This window comes from Mytilus trossulus, chromosome 14 (genome assembly GCF_036588685.1).
Source record: "Mytilus trossulus isolate FHL-02 chromosome 14, PNRI_Mtr1.1.1.hap1, whole genome shotgun sequence".
Classification (NCBI taxonomy): domain Eukaryota; kingdom Metazoa; phylum Mollusca; class Bivalvia; order Mytilida; family Mytilidae; genus Mytilus; species Mytilus trossulus.
This window is the reverse complement of record NC_086386.1, coordinates 35,489,067-35,503,247: the sequence shown is the minus strand read 5'-3', so window position 1 is coordinate 35,503,247 and position 14,181 is coordinate 35,489,067.

Below are 14,181 nucleotides of genomic sequence, written 5' to 3'. Positions count from 1 at the left end.
TTTAAAATAAACTCGACTCATCTGATATAATGAAATATAGATTGCAACCTTGATGTGCGATAGTTACCGTTAACTTCATATTGGTGCAATATCAGTGTGATATCTATGTATTTATCTACTTTGAATTGGCTTAGATTGAAATTCACTTTCTGGCAAGATAATTCTTTGTTGATAAACGAACATATTTAAAAGGTGTTTAAATCTCTATATATTTTAAAATGTGAAAGAAAAATTTGGTTATCATTGGATTAAAAAATAATTATTCGTTGTGCGTTTAAAACTCATATGAAAGGACGAATATCAAAATTATAAAATGGTAGGAAAATATGTAAAAACGATTATATATAATATGAAATGGTTAAATAACAGACTTGACATAAAATGTGTTTGTTACAATTATGGATTTCCTGCGTAAATGAAAATGTACCAAACTATTTGAGGTAACAGAAAGTCTCATTTTCAACCAATGTGCCATACAACTAATGAAATATCATTTGATTTTAAACATATTTTATTCATTAAGATATGAAAAGGATTGAGCAACAGGCACAGCCTATAAAAGCTCTCTCCATATTACATGTTCAAGGTATAATTCAATTATAACAACTGTATTTAAAATAATGCAATATAGTGGAACATGCATGCTACTTATGAGCACACACGAGAAAATATATGTTTACAGTGTTACTTACTAAATGCAAAGTATATTTAAGTATATATAGGCAATTACTCTTCATGTATTCAAGAACCTTGAAACATGCAAATATCCTTTATAAGTCATTAAAAATATATATATATATATATATATATATATATATATATATATATACGAGTCTAAATTGAAAACTACGTTCAAACCTATGACTGCGTTGGATAAAAACCGCAATTTTTATACGTGTGCATGTCAAACAAATTTCGTTGTAGAAGGGTCTAAAAACAGCACAAACAACATTTTCCAAAAGACCAAAAGAGTGAAAAAGTATATTTAAACAAAACGCATTTGACTAACAGGTCGAACAACTGATGTTCTTTAACCCTGCTGACTGCCATTGGCGATTGCCAAATAAAATTGATCACAGGTTGTAACAAAATGGATCTTATTATAAATTTAATACGTCACAGAAAAAAAAATTGTTAACTTGTGGACAGGATGTTGTGCCACAAACATTCGGTGTCAATATTTCTTTAATACACCATATCCGGATTTCGACAATAAATGTCTCTTCAGTGATGTTAGGGATCGAAACGGTATTTGGAAGGCCATATAAAAAGCACCCTCATTTTTAGAGAAAGTACCCTCATTTTTAGATTAACTCTTGAATTTTAAGAGTCAATATATATATATATATATATATATGGCTTGAAAGAGACACTAAGCTTGCTTAGTGGATAAAATGAATTAATGTTTAAGTGGAGTAGAAAACAAAATAAAAAATAAAACTAAATGAAACAAAAAATAAGTAAGTTTTAAACAAAACGTTGAGTGTCACTGATATATTTATGAACAGATTTAAAAATAGCAATATTCATATCATATGAAAATAATCTGTTTCCAAAAAGTAATAGTTCAATATTTATATTAACATTATCAGCAATGGAGTTAATGGAATCAAGAAGGATCTGTCTTACATCATTGTACTTAGGGCAAATGAAAAAGAAATGTTTGTTATCCTCAACAGGGTGATTACAGTTTACACAAAAAGTGTTCTCTGATAAGAACTGATTAAACAGATGAGATTTTAGGTTGCTAGCATTATTTCTGAGTTGACAATGACTTATATTATGTTTCCTTATCCCATAGTTGAAAGGTTTAAATATATCATCAGTCCTATAAAACTTTTCCAGTCCACTTCTAAATATACCCAAGCTTGGGGATTTTTGTAAACTCAAAGGAAGACTATTCCAAAGTCTTATAGTGGAAGGAATGAAACTATTAAAATAAGAGCTAGTTCTAGCAAGAGGCGGATGAAAAGTGTTATTTTCATTCCTCAAAGTATAAGGGGTTTGTCTGGGAAGATATGGCTAGACTAACTCATATAAGTATGCAGGTGTCATCCCATTTAATATTTTATAGAATAGTATAAGCTTATGTTTATTACATCTACTCTCCAGAGTTTCTAAACCTAATTCAATATAAAGTTTTTGTCTGGAGGAATTACGTCGTAAGCCTGTAATAATTCTAGCGGCTTCTATCTGAATACTTTCAAGAAGCTCAGACTCGTGCTGGGAGCAATTGCCCCATACAACATCACCATACTCTAATATAGGTCTAATAAAAGCATAATAAATACGTATAAGTGAACTCCTATCTAATAAATGTTTAACTTGACAAAGCACAGATAGACGAGAGCATGCTTTTTTATAAATAATATCAATATGTGAGTTCCATGAAGCTGATGACTGAAATGTTATCCCAAAATGACAGTGAATATTTATTTTCTCAACCTCTTCCCCATTTATCCCAAAAAATACAGGTGGGTGTTCCCTTTCCCTTCTAGTAAATACAATATTTTTAGTTTTCTTAGAGTTAAATTGAACAGCCCATGATTTTGCCCAATTTGAGATAACATCCAAGCCATCAGTCAAAGAAGCAGCTGCAACAGCAGGATCATCATCTACTATAACAAATAAAGAGGTGTCATCTGCAAAAAGTCTAATATCATTAGAAATGTCATTTACTATATCATTTATATAAATAAGAAACAGAAAGGGTCCTAAAACTGATCCCTGGGGAACACCTGCATGTATATATTTCTTAGAGTTGACGAAAAACCTTCTGAAACTACCTTTTGTTGACGATCTGAAAGATAACTCTCTATCCAAGATAAGAGCTGATCATTTATGCCAGATTGTTTAAGTTTAAATAAAAGTCCTTTATGCCAAACTTTATCGTAAGCTCTAGATACACATGTACATCACAAAATACAAACCTTACATCCCTCCCACTATCCATATTACTAATAATTTTATGATATATTTCAATTAACTGATTAACAGTAGAGTCACCTGGCTGGAAACCAGATTGAAACTTTGACAAAAGGTTATTACTTCTCATATAATAATACAAATGTTTAAATAGAACTTTTTCCATAATCTTACAAACAATACTAGTAACAGATATTGGACGATAGTTTAAAGCTGAATGTGGACTACCTTTTCCTTTAAAAATAGGATTAACATGTGCAATTTTCCATAACAGTGGAACCTGTTTAACTGATAGAGACATATTAAATAACTTAGTTAATGGTTTAGAAATAAAGCTAGCAACCTCTTTTAAAATTCTAGGACTTATATCGTCAGGTCCAGCAGGTTTGTTAACATTTAAGATTTTTAACTGATCTAAAATCTCTTTCTCAGTGATGACAAATTTATTTAAATGACATGGAGGAGGCTCATTATTATCAGGAATTTCTGGTTCTGTATCAATATTAGCTATACATGTGTATTAGCAAAATGATTGTTCAGGATCTCTGATTTGTCCAATGGATGAATAAAAATTTGGCCATCATGTTCCAAAAAAGGGGGAGAATCTCTATTTTTTGTAAAATTTGATACAGACTTGGCAATGCGCCACCATTTACCAGGAGGAATATTTTTGTCAATAAGTTGAGATGTCAGTTTGCACTTATAATCTTCTTTTGCCTTTCTAACTAAGCTGATAATTTCATTACGAATTTCTCTAAATTTTTTCCAGTGATCTGGATTATTTGAAGTTTTCGCTTTGTGGTGAATTCTATTACGATGTCTTATCTTGTTTCTTATTAAGTTGTTCATTAAAGGTTTATCATTTGGTCTTACTGTAATAGTTTTAGTAGGTATATATCTATTTACAGTACTTTCGAATGTTCTGACAAAGTTCATATAAACATCATTTATATTATTTGAATTAAAAACAACATCATCCCAGTCAGTATCGTTCAACTGGTTTTTAAGACCTTCATAATCTGCACGCTTAAAATCACGAATTTGTCTTTTAAACGAGTGTTGTTTAAAAGTTTTAAATGAAATTTCAACTGAAACAGGAGAATGAGAACTGCATATCGGTGCAAGAACAGTTACTGATTTAATTAAGTTCTTGCGATTAGTCACACATAAATCAATACAAGTTCCAGTTTGGGTTGTAAAGTTGGTAGGCTCCCAAACAACATTTTCTAAGTTTAAACGGTTAAGTAACTTTTTAAAAGAGTTACTTGTGTTTGACATCATATCACAATTGAAATCACCACAAAATGACAAAGGAAAATTGGCAAATTACAATCAAGTGCTTTATCTACTGACTCATTAAATAAGTCCCATATATTAGAATTTGAGTTTGGAGGTCTGTATAAAACACCAACTAAAAATTTTTCATTACTATAATTCCTCACTTCAACCCAAAGCAACTCAAGATTGCTTTAATACAGATATGTCATTCTGTATAATAAAATGTAGACTATTTTTCACATAAATAGTCACACCTCCATCATGTCTATTTCTATCTAACCTAATAGGCTTATGAAACCCATTTAATTTAATTTGGTCATCAGTAATTGACTTGTCAAGATGAGATTCTGATATACAAATAATGTCATACTCATGTAGTTCATTGTTAATGAGATCTAACTTAGGAAGTAAACTACACACATTATTGTGTACTATTTTCAAATTCTTTTTGTTACTCTGATCTGGACCTGGATTTTGCTCAATTCCAGCAACCAGTAGCAAAAACTGTATAATACTACGGAGGAAAAAAACATTTTTTATGATTATAGGGAGGATTATGTAGTGATTAATATTATAGTTTACAAAGTTACAGATTAATGTTAAAAACATTGATCAGTCAAAACTATCAAAACTTATAAGGAATATATAGTGAAACATAAGTACATGATGTACACTTTGGACAGACCTTCCAAACCAAAAGCTGGCATATGCATTGATTAACAGGACACTCAAAACTAGTCGAGATAAAGTACAAAACAAAACATACATCATTTGTACATGTACATAACATATATACAAAAGGAAAACATTGATAAATAACAAATGTTAACGATATCAATTATCACTTATATTGTGATACTGTAATACTATTGAACAAAAAATTAGCAAGGTCTGTGTTCATGCAATAGACCACTTTCGAGTTCATCCGTCACCGGCAAAAACTCGTCAATTATGCACGCCTTTATGACGTCATTTACCAGATAGAGGGGCTCGCCTGTATCCCTGCACTATTTACGTTCATCAAGCGTCTTAGTGATCGTTTTTGTGCAGGATAAACTAGAAATAATGGTTGCTCTGTAGGTACTTACTGACAATTCCCTAATGACAGCAGTGTTGATTGTCTATTTTTAGAATTCAATTTGCCGAATAATTCGTACAATATAGAATTATAATTTTCCAACCACTCGCTCAACCTTGTAAGGAAGTGACGACGCCCCTAAACGCACAGATGACTGCGATAAAGGCGCGTATAATTGACGAGTTTTTTCCGGTGACGGATGAACTCGAAAGTTGTCTATTATCTTTGTTTTAGAGTTACAAAGATGTTGGCAGTAATTGTAAATTGTGAGACTGTGAAATGTAGAAAACAAAACAAAACAAAAGCAAAATAAATAAGTAAAAGTAGGATAATATTTAGCTTGCATTACAGACAAAAACTGAATAATGCGCAGTGGTATTGACTTGATTAATCAATAGAATATGCTAGACAAATAATTGTAAACTCGACTTAAATTTCAATTTATCAGTGTAGAAGTGAAACGCATATTTATATTCTCTATGTTTTAGATTCTGGTAGTACTAAAGTTATGAAAATAAATGTATGGGACAACCTTTACTATTGCAACCATTTGCCAGTTGTTTTTTGGGTAAATCTCGTGTGTAAAACTAGTTACCTATGGATATAATAATAAAAAAATTATGTTTACAAATCTGCAAGCAAACCGGAAATATGAGTTTTTAAAAATTAAACCAAATACGTAGGAAACGTATATTTTCCGGAAAATAAGTATGAAATAAAAATAGTTGATTGGCATGAGAGACAAAGAGACAGAATGTCAACCCAAGGTTCACATTTGTGTTATAAACAAAAAATAATGATAAATGAACAGGAATTTTATAAAAAGACATATTTGAAACAAATATTGAAAGCATGTTTTAGTTCAAAGTGATTTACACACATTTTATTTTTTTCAGTTTTTTGGCTATGTCGTCAAATATTTCGAATCGATGTCTAGTTCCTTCCTCGTCTGATCCATATACATGACCATTAAAATACCACGAGCTTATAATATTGTCATGTTGGTACAGTCTATTTAGGAGACCCTGGTTGAGTTTTGTAATATCATCACCAATTCTAACTTTGAGTGCTTCGTTTATACTCTTTTTTTTACGCAGGAGTGTAATTTTGGTATCCATTCTAAGAAATTTAATGAGAATTGGTCTTGGACTCCCTTCTTTCCCTGGTATTCTATGCATTGCAACAATTTCTGACGGGTTGATATCTAATTTGACTTTGTTCTTTGGTACGTTAAGAAGAGAATGTGGTAGGTCTTCATTTCGATTTTCTGGCAATTGGTATATTTTCACATTTTTCTTACGTGCGTATTGTTCGTTCCAGTTACCAAGCCGAACACTTTCAGTTGCTTTCCTGTTGTTTTCATCAACGACATCCCTCATTTTCCTAAGATCAGAATGCAGACTAGCATTTTTTTCCAGCAGATTCCCATTTTCAAACTCAATAGTGCTTAATTTGTCATGTAGATGAGATATTTTGGAATCGTAATTGGTTTTTAATTTATCAACTTCTGACTTGACTTCCGTCATTATCTCTTTTTTAATTAGTTTTTTCAGGTTTTCGGATAACTGTTTTAATATTTCTGTGACAATCTCTGTCAGGTCAGATTTTTTCGGGACATTTAACAGGGACTGCTTGATTTCATCAAGTTCGTTTTTTATACAAATACTATGGTCCGATGAACTAGAGAGGCAAGAGTGGAGACGCTTGGCTGGATTTGTGATATTATGTTTATCTCCTGTTTTCTCTAAAAATGCTGATTCCTCGGCATTATTTGTGTTTTTGGCTGACAGTTTATCGACTTTCACAGTAGAAATGAAACTGGTTATTTGTTGTTGATGTTGAGACATATTACATTTAATGAATGGCTATTATTTATTTTGATTTTATTGAACCATAAAACTAATTTTTGACTCTTCAAGAGTCAAAAATTAGTTTTATGGTTCAATAAAATCAAAATAAATCATTGCCATTCATTATAAATAAATTTCTATCAAAAATAAGGCTCAAAAACTTTTTATATTATTTATATAAACAATAACAAGCGTACACACATGTTGGCGTATGAATACTCAACGTCAGAGTGGGCGTGTCGCCATCAAAATTGACAACATTGAAAATAAAACTAATAATTTTAACCAATCAGAAGACAGTAAAAACACCAAATTTATTTATTTGGCGATTTAAACTATTGAAAGTTCACTTATGTGTTGAAGGCCGTACTTTAACCTATAATGGTTTAATTTTTAAATTGTTATTTGGATGGAGAGTTGTCTCATTGGCACTCACACCACATCTTCCTATATCTATCTATAAGTAAACATTGGCTAATTACTACTCACTCGGTCGTCAATTTTATAACTCGTAATTTAAACTGCAATCTTTATAATTATAGTTCTGGTTTTTTTTAATACATTAATTCCAATCAATTAGTAGTAACATCGATGTAACAGAAAAGACGTAAAGAATATCTCTTAATGCATAAAAACACAAAACTCTGTGCAACAAATTCACATCAAACCTTCATGGGCGCCATCTTTCTTTTTTGAAATATCATCATTAAGCTACTTGATAACAGAACAGGAAAAGGGAATTGCTGATCAGTTCCGGATGAATTTGATAAAAACATCCATATTTTGACTGATCAACAAAATATAGTATGTGTTTTCGCAATAGGTGACGATACTAGTAATTTTCCAAATTGCCACTTTTTATTTTCAAAAAGACAGTTATGTCTGATATAAGTACTATAGTATTTTGTTTTAAAATTGAAGTAAATTATTTGCAAAATTCTTAAAAAAAAATCACAAAAATACTGACCTCCGAGGAAAATTCAAAATGAAAAGACCTTATCAAATGGCAATATGATAATCTCAAACAAATCAAACGAATTATGAAATAATTCATGGGGCTTAAATATATATATCGTGATTTTAACACGGGTTGGCCCTTTTTGACAAATATTTTACCCTGAGCGACAGCGAGGGGTAAAATATTGGCTTAAAGGGACAACCCGTGGTAAAACCACGATACATTCAAGCCCCCATGAATTCTTTCAATTCCAATAGGACAAATACGGCAATTCTTTTGGATCGAAGCGCTCTCGGAGGAGGCATTAAATTGCCGTTCCCATAAATAAACGCACGTTTCGTTTAAATTGGCGTAAACATGGTTAAAGAACGTAAAAAATGAATTAGTGACATGCTTAAACTATTTATGACAACGTATTTAGATAGTTTTGGATGAATTTAGATAATAATTTATATGTATTATATGTATAAAAAATATGGCTTGTACCACATTTTAGAATCGTTTGTTTACGATTCCTTGTGATGATTTTCGGTTTCACACGCGTGTATTTTCTAGTAAAATTCTTATATTCTTACGTCATCGTTCTGTGACGTCGGGTACCTAATTCATAAAAACGCATATGACGTGGGAGTACGATTGGAACAGCTCAGGCAGTATAATCTTATTTTACCACGGGTGTGTACTCAAAGCGTTGAAGGACGTCATGTTAGAATAGATAATAACTGTCATATCCCGGGTATTGAACAGACATTTTCTTATGTAGAAAACGGTGGAAGAAACCTGGTTTTATAGCTAGCTTATCTCTTGCATGTATGCAAAAAAATATATCATTATATTGACTACAATGTGTGGACAACACAAACAGACATAATAGGTAAAAATGTCAACAATAGGGGTACAGCAGTGTACATTGTATTGTAATCTTAATAACTATAAAACATACAAATATGTAACAAAGAGGTAATAGATGAAACACATTCATTGAAATAAAGGATTCAAAAAATACCTAGCACAATAAGACAATGGCGGAATGTTTAAGTACAGAACCACATCATATGTAACAACTTAAATCAAAAAGGCATAAAGACAAAGCACACTAGCAAAAATGACAAACAAATATACACAAATTTACCATAAAACAATATCACAAAGACGGGATGTGTAAGTATAGAGCCACTCCAATGAATATAACCAGAAACAGACTAAACAGTAAAAGGAATATTCATCAAATCTAATAAACGCATACAATAATACGTTATTAAGATGATAAACAAAATCAGTATCCATAACCTATACTTCAAAACCATCGTGTTTTTTTTAGAAGTTGATAAGGAAAAGTTTTCAATAAGTTCTTGGTACCTTCCGATGTTAACTTATTTGATTAAAAGGACGAGGCGTTCTTTGACATAACCCTGGTTCGTCAATTTTCTGCTCAGACACTTCTGAAGCTTTACAAAGTCTGAATAGGAGCTGAATAACCTAGTCAGAAAAGTTTGAATTGTTAAGGAAAAGAACATCAGTATTAATATCTGAATGAGAAATATAAACCCCTGGTTTCTTTGATCTACTTGTCTTTGAGAAATGTCTGAAGGAACTCCGATTCACATGAAAATTAGAAGAGATCGACAAGAAAACTTGATAAAAGTATGATGGCAACCGTCAATTTTAAATCAAATTAATGAAATTCCAAACAATTCTGAAGAAAATATCTTCATTTGTTTTTCAAAATTTATATCTTTATTTCAGACTAGTATTGTCTTCTTTCTCTCTGTAGAAGAGCTGAGTAAGAATTTTACAAAAAGTCACTAAAAATGTATTGATGAAGGTGAAGTCGGGGTTCTGTCTGCCATTGGTGGATAAATACATTGGTTGTGCTAATTTCAAGCCAAGTGGTTGATATGTTTGATGTTTTTTACTCAGGCAACGTTAGCCTCTGATGGATTTTACTATTTCATTAGGTTATGTTTGGTCATGTAGCTCTCAAAATGTTTCCTTTCTTATAAATCATTGGTTTTAAATATTTGTCTTTGAGCGTTCCTGGTAAAGGTAAATCAAGAAAAGCGCGTCTTTTATTGATTTTATTTTTGTTTTCTAGGTGAATAAGGTTACAAATCTTTGTGGATTTCCGAACATTCATACTTTGTCAACTTGTAAGGTATCGACACATTTTATTTAAAAAAATAGCATATAGCCAATTTCAATTCATAAACTATTAAAGCGAACAGTAAATTAAATTCGAAAGACAAAACGGAGGAGAGACGATGCACAAAAACCCAACGAAATTGTCATACTCATTAACATAAAAGGGATTATAAAAGAGCAAATCAACACCTTAGTCAATCCGCATATGTTGATCCTTGTCATTTAAAATTCTACTCCAAGCCCCTCACAAAACCCCGAAACGTAGAAAAGTAAAAATAAACAATATAGCAAGACGAGGAAGAACAAACATGAGGAAAGCTCTGAATACTAGAGAGTTTTTATGTACGTCAAACGTGCGATTCTAAGTCAGCGTTAATGTTAATATTTGCGGTCCCAGTACTTAAAATCTTTCAATTCTTTATAGGTTGTTTAACATACATAAATAAAATCCTAAAATAAAAAAAGCAATGAATGAGGTTGTTAAATTTGATATATGCCTTTATGTGCTACTTTGTTAAATATGTGTTTGTTTTATTGAGATTTAAGATTATAACACAGTGTAGACTGCTGTATTCCTATTTTTGACATTTTGACAAATTATGTCTGCTTGTTTTGTTCACGCAACCTTGTCAATGTAATTATAAATTTCGTGCGACTGTCATAAAAGTGAGTTTAGCTAGCCATAAAACCAGATTTAATCCAATATTTTCTACATAAAAAATGCCTGTACCAAGTCAGGAGTATGAAAGTTGTTATCCATGTTTTTGATGTGCTTTCCGTTTAGAATTTCGCTGTGGTATACTACTGTTGCCTTTATTTATTGGTGCTAGGGGTAAGTTGAAGTTACCCTCTGCTATCAGTGGATAAATGTAATGTTGTGTTTATTGCAAGCCAAGAGGCTGAATGGGTTTGTATCTATATGTAGTTTATTTATTTGTAAAAAAAATGTAAGTAGAATGTTCCATGGTGAACTTTATTTTAAGGCAAGATCAATTTTCATTGCTGGTAATCAGGTTGAAAAATATATATTGTGTTAGGAATAGTTTTCAGGCTTAATATTCCCTGTCACAAAATCAAAAGGACAACGGGTAGTTCATTGCTTGTACCTCAAATTGGAAATAATGTCGCATCATTTGTCAAAGTTTCATTGGTTGAGATGTAGTTAGCCAATCACAACATTTTCGTGTGTTCTTTTCAAAACATTAACCAGAATACATCAGCTTTTAAAATAGATTGAATATTTTGAAGGTAATACTGAGGAAAAACTTCAAATACATGTTTAAAAGCAGTTATAGCTCCAGTCTGTTACATAAATCAGTAAAATATTTTTTGTTTTGTTTTGTTTTGATGTTTTGATGTTTTCTTTGATTAATGTGCCATTGATGTTAAACCTTCAGCTTTTTTTTTTATTATAAATTAGATGTAACTTTTAAAGAAAACTAGTCTACTCAAAACACAACATCAGAACTCAATTTTCGTAAAAAAAAAGTATTAAATAGGAGTCTTTGAAAACAGGGTGATGTTCAGTTTATTTTTAGCTTGACATGAACCGGTTTGACATGAATATATTATTTTGTACATGACTGTTTTGAAAATGTGCTTTCCCCAGAAAATGTTACGAAAGTTGACCATAAAAAAAGACAATATATTAGGAAATTAATACAAATTGTTAACTGAAAACTTGAGAGTCTCAGAGTCAACGAAAGAAAAAAATATTAAAAGTTGAACGGTCAAGGTAGCAACAGGTTGCTATTACAGATTATAAAGCCAAGTAATATGAGGTGTTGGAATACTATGTATGAAAGGAAACTGAATCTACTTTCTTCTTTAAGTATGTTATTGGTGTGATAAATGCTCATGTTTTATTGTCAGAATGCAATTATTTTGTCCCATTTATGTTAACATTATTTTTTTATACTAATGTTGTTGTTATTTTATTAATTTTCTTCCAGAATTTTTATGATTTTCACATTGACAGTGTGTGATGAATTTATCTGTAAAGGTAGTGAAATTTGGAGGGGAAAAGATTTTTCTATTTAAATTTTTAATTAAAGAATCTGGTTTTGCCATTGGAGTATTACTTGAAGCCTTATAAGAAAGTATTCTAGATTGTTATCTGTTAACTACGTATCATTATTTCTACATCTTTGCTTGCTTGTAAGAGCATAACTATAATAATATTATTGTTATTGGTTTTTAGGGAGCTTTTTTTTAAATATGCAGAAAACTTTTTCATTTGTTTAAAATTTCATCTGTAGAATATTGTTATTTGTTACAAAGATTCCAGAATAATAAACATTGTAACATGAAATAGATTGTTTTGATTTTTTAAAAGTCCATTATTACCGTGTTGTTAGTGTGCTTATGCAAGCCTTTGTGGCTTGAGCTATATTTTAAAGTTACATTTTCAAATTTTTGAACTCCTCATAATAATATCACTTACTATATATTGGATAAAAACAATGAAAGAAGTCGAAATATCCAACAGGCAAAGTTGAATTCTTGAAATGCAAAAGAGCAACTAGTATTGTTATGACGATTTAATGTATCTCTTGCATTGGAAGTCGCAGAATGCAAGACATATGTCTGCTTATATGATAATGGTAATGTCAGTTTTCTTAAAACAATCAGGAGACTATGTTTTTGCCATAGAACATTTGCAAGCTTTTCATGCCTGTCGTGACAGAGTCACCTGGACTTTTCTCTTAATCAGTTCAGTGTTTCAATTATTTTCTAAAGGTTGGTTTCTTAGTTGCTCATGATGGGTAATATGTCCACTACATTTGGTTTGTGAAACAGTTGTAAGGTGTACTTGTATTGTGTTCACCTGTCAAAATACAAATAAAGTAATATTCATTTTGTTTATCACCCTTTGAAATGAAGACATCTGTGTAAAACTTATCATATCTGGAACATTATAATAAACTAAGGTGTAGAGATTATCTTATTTTGTAGAAAAAGTTGACACTTTTGAAATAAAGTATTTGAAATTTAAGTCGCTGTATGCATAATTAAAAATGAATATATATATAAACTAATACAAAAGAAGCAAATCTCTTGAACAATTATTAAATATAAAACAGTGTTTACAACTCTGAATTTTCTGATGCAATAAGCAGAAAACTTTTCACCAGTTGTTAATAATTAATCTCGTATGCTCAGCCCATTAGTGTATACATATGTGGTCATGACAATACGTGTATGGACAAAATACTCATATGGTCTCGAACATATACGCAAAGTCATTCAGAATGACGGGCGAATGGGTGTGAAAATGTGGGTACATAACTTTTATAATCCAGTAGTCCTGCAGTTTTTAACTCAGATCCTGGAAAGTTCACAGTACGATTGCACACTTTTAGAAGTTGTTCACCTGCTTTAATGGGATTATTTAGAAAGTTTGCTCATTTTTCTACAATGGGAACTTAAAACTTTTTCAGCAAAATTTATAAAAGAAGTTTTGTGTAATCAACTCCTGCAGTTTTCAACCAAGATTATGAAAACATCACATTAAGGTTGCACATATGTTGAAGTTGCGCACCTATTTTTTATTAATTTGTTGTTTTGCAATCTCTTTGGTATTTTAACCTCTCTCTTAGATTGAGTACAGGTTCTTATATAGACAACATTATTTAACATATTTCATGCTTCAGTTCCTTTGTAGTGCCTTAATTACAAGTTTATTTGTGATGACGTTATCTATCAGTTCTTGTATAATTTTTTACCTGCAATTTTGTTAATTGATATTTTTATAGACTTCACAGACATCTTCATGTAATGAGGAATACCAACATCTAGGCTACATTTATGATTTATTTTAGTTATTTTATGTTACATTTTACTTCTTTTGTCTTATAAGTAAGTATTGAAATGCAACCAAAAAAGATAGGCAGCAACGAAAGTGTGTGCAGTTTGTTTGAATACTCTGAACATGTGTTTTCAGATAATAA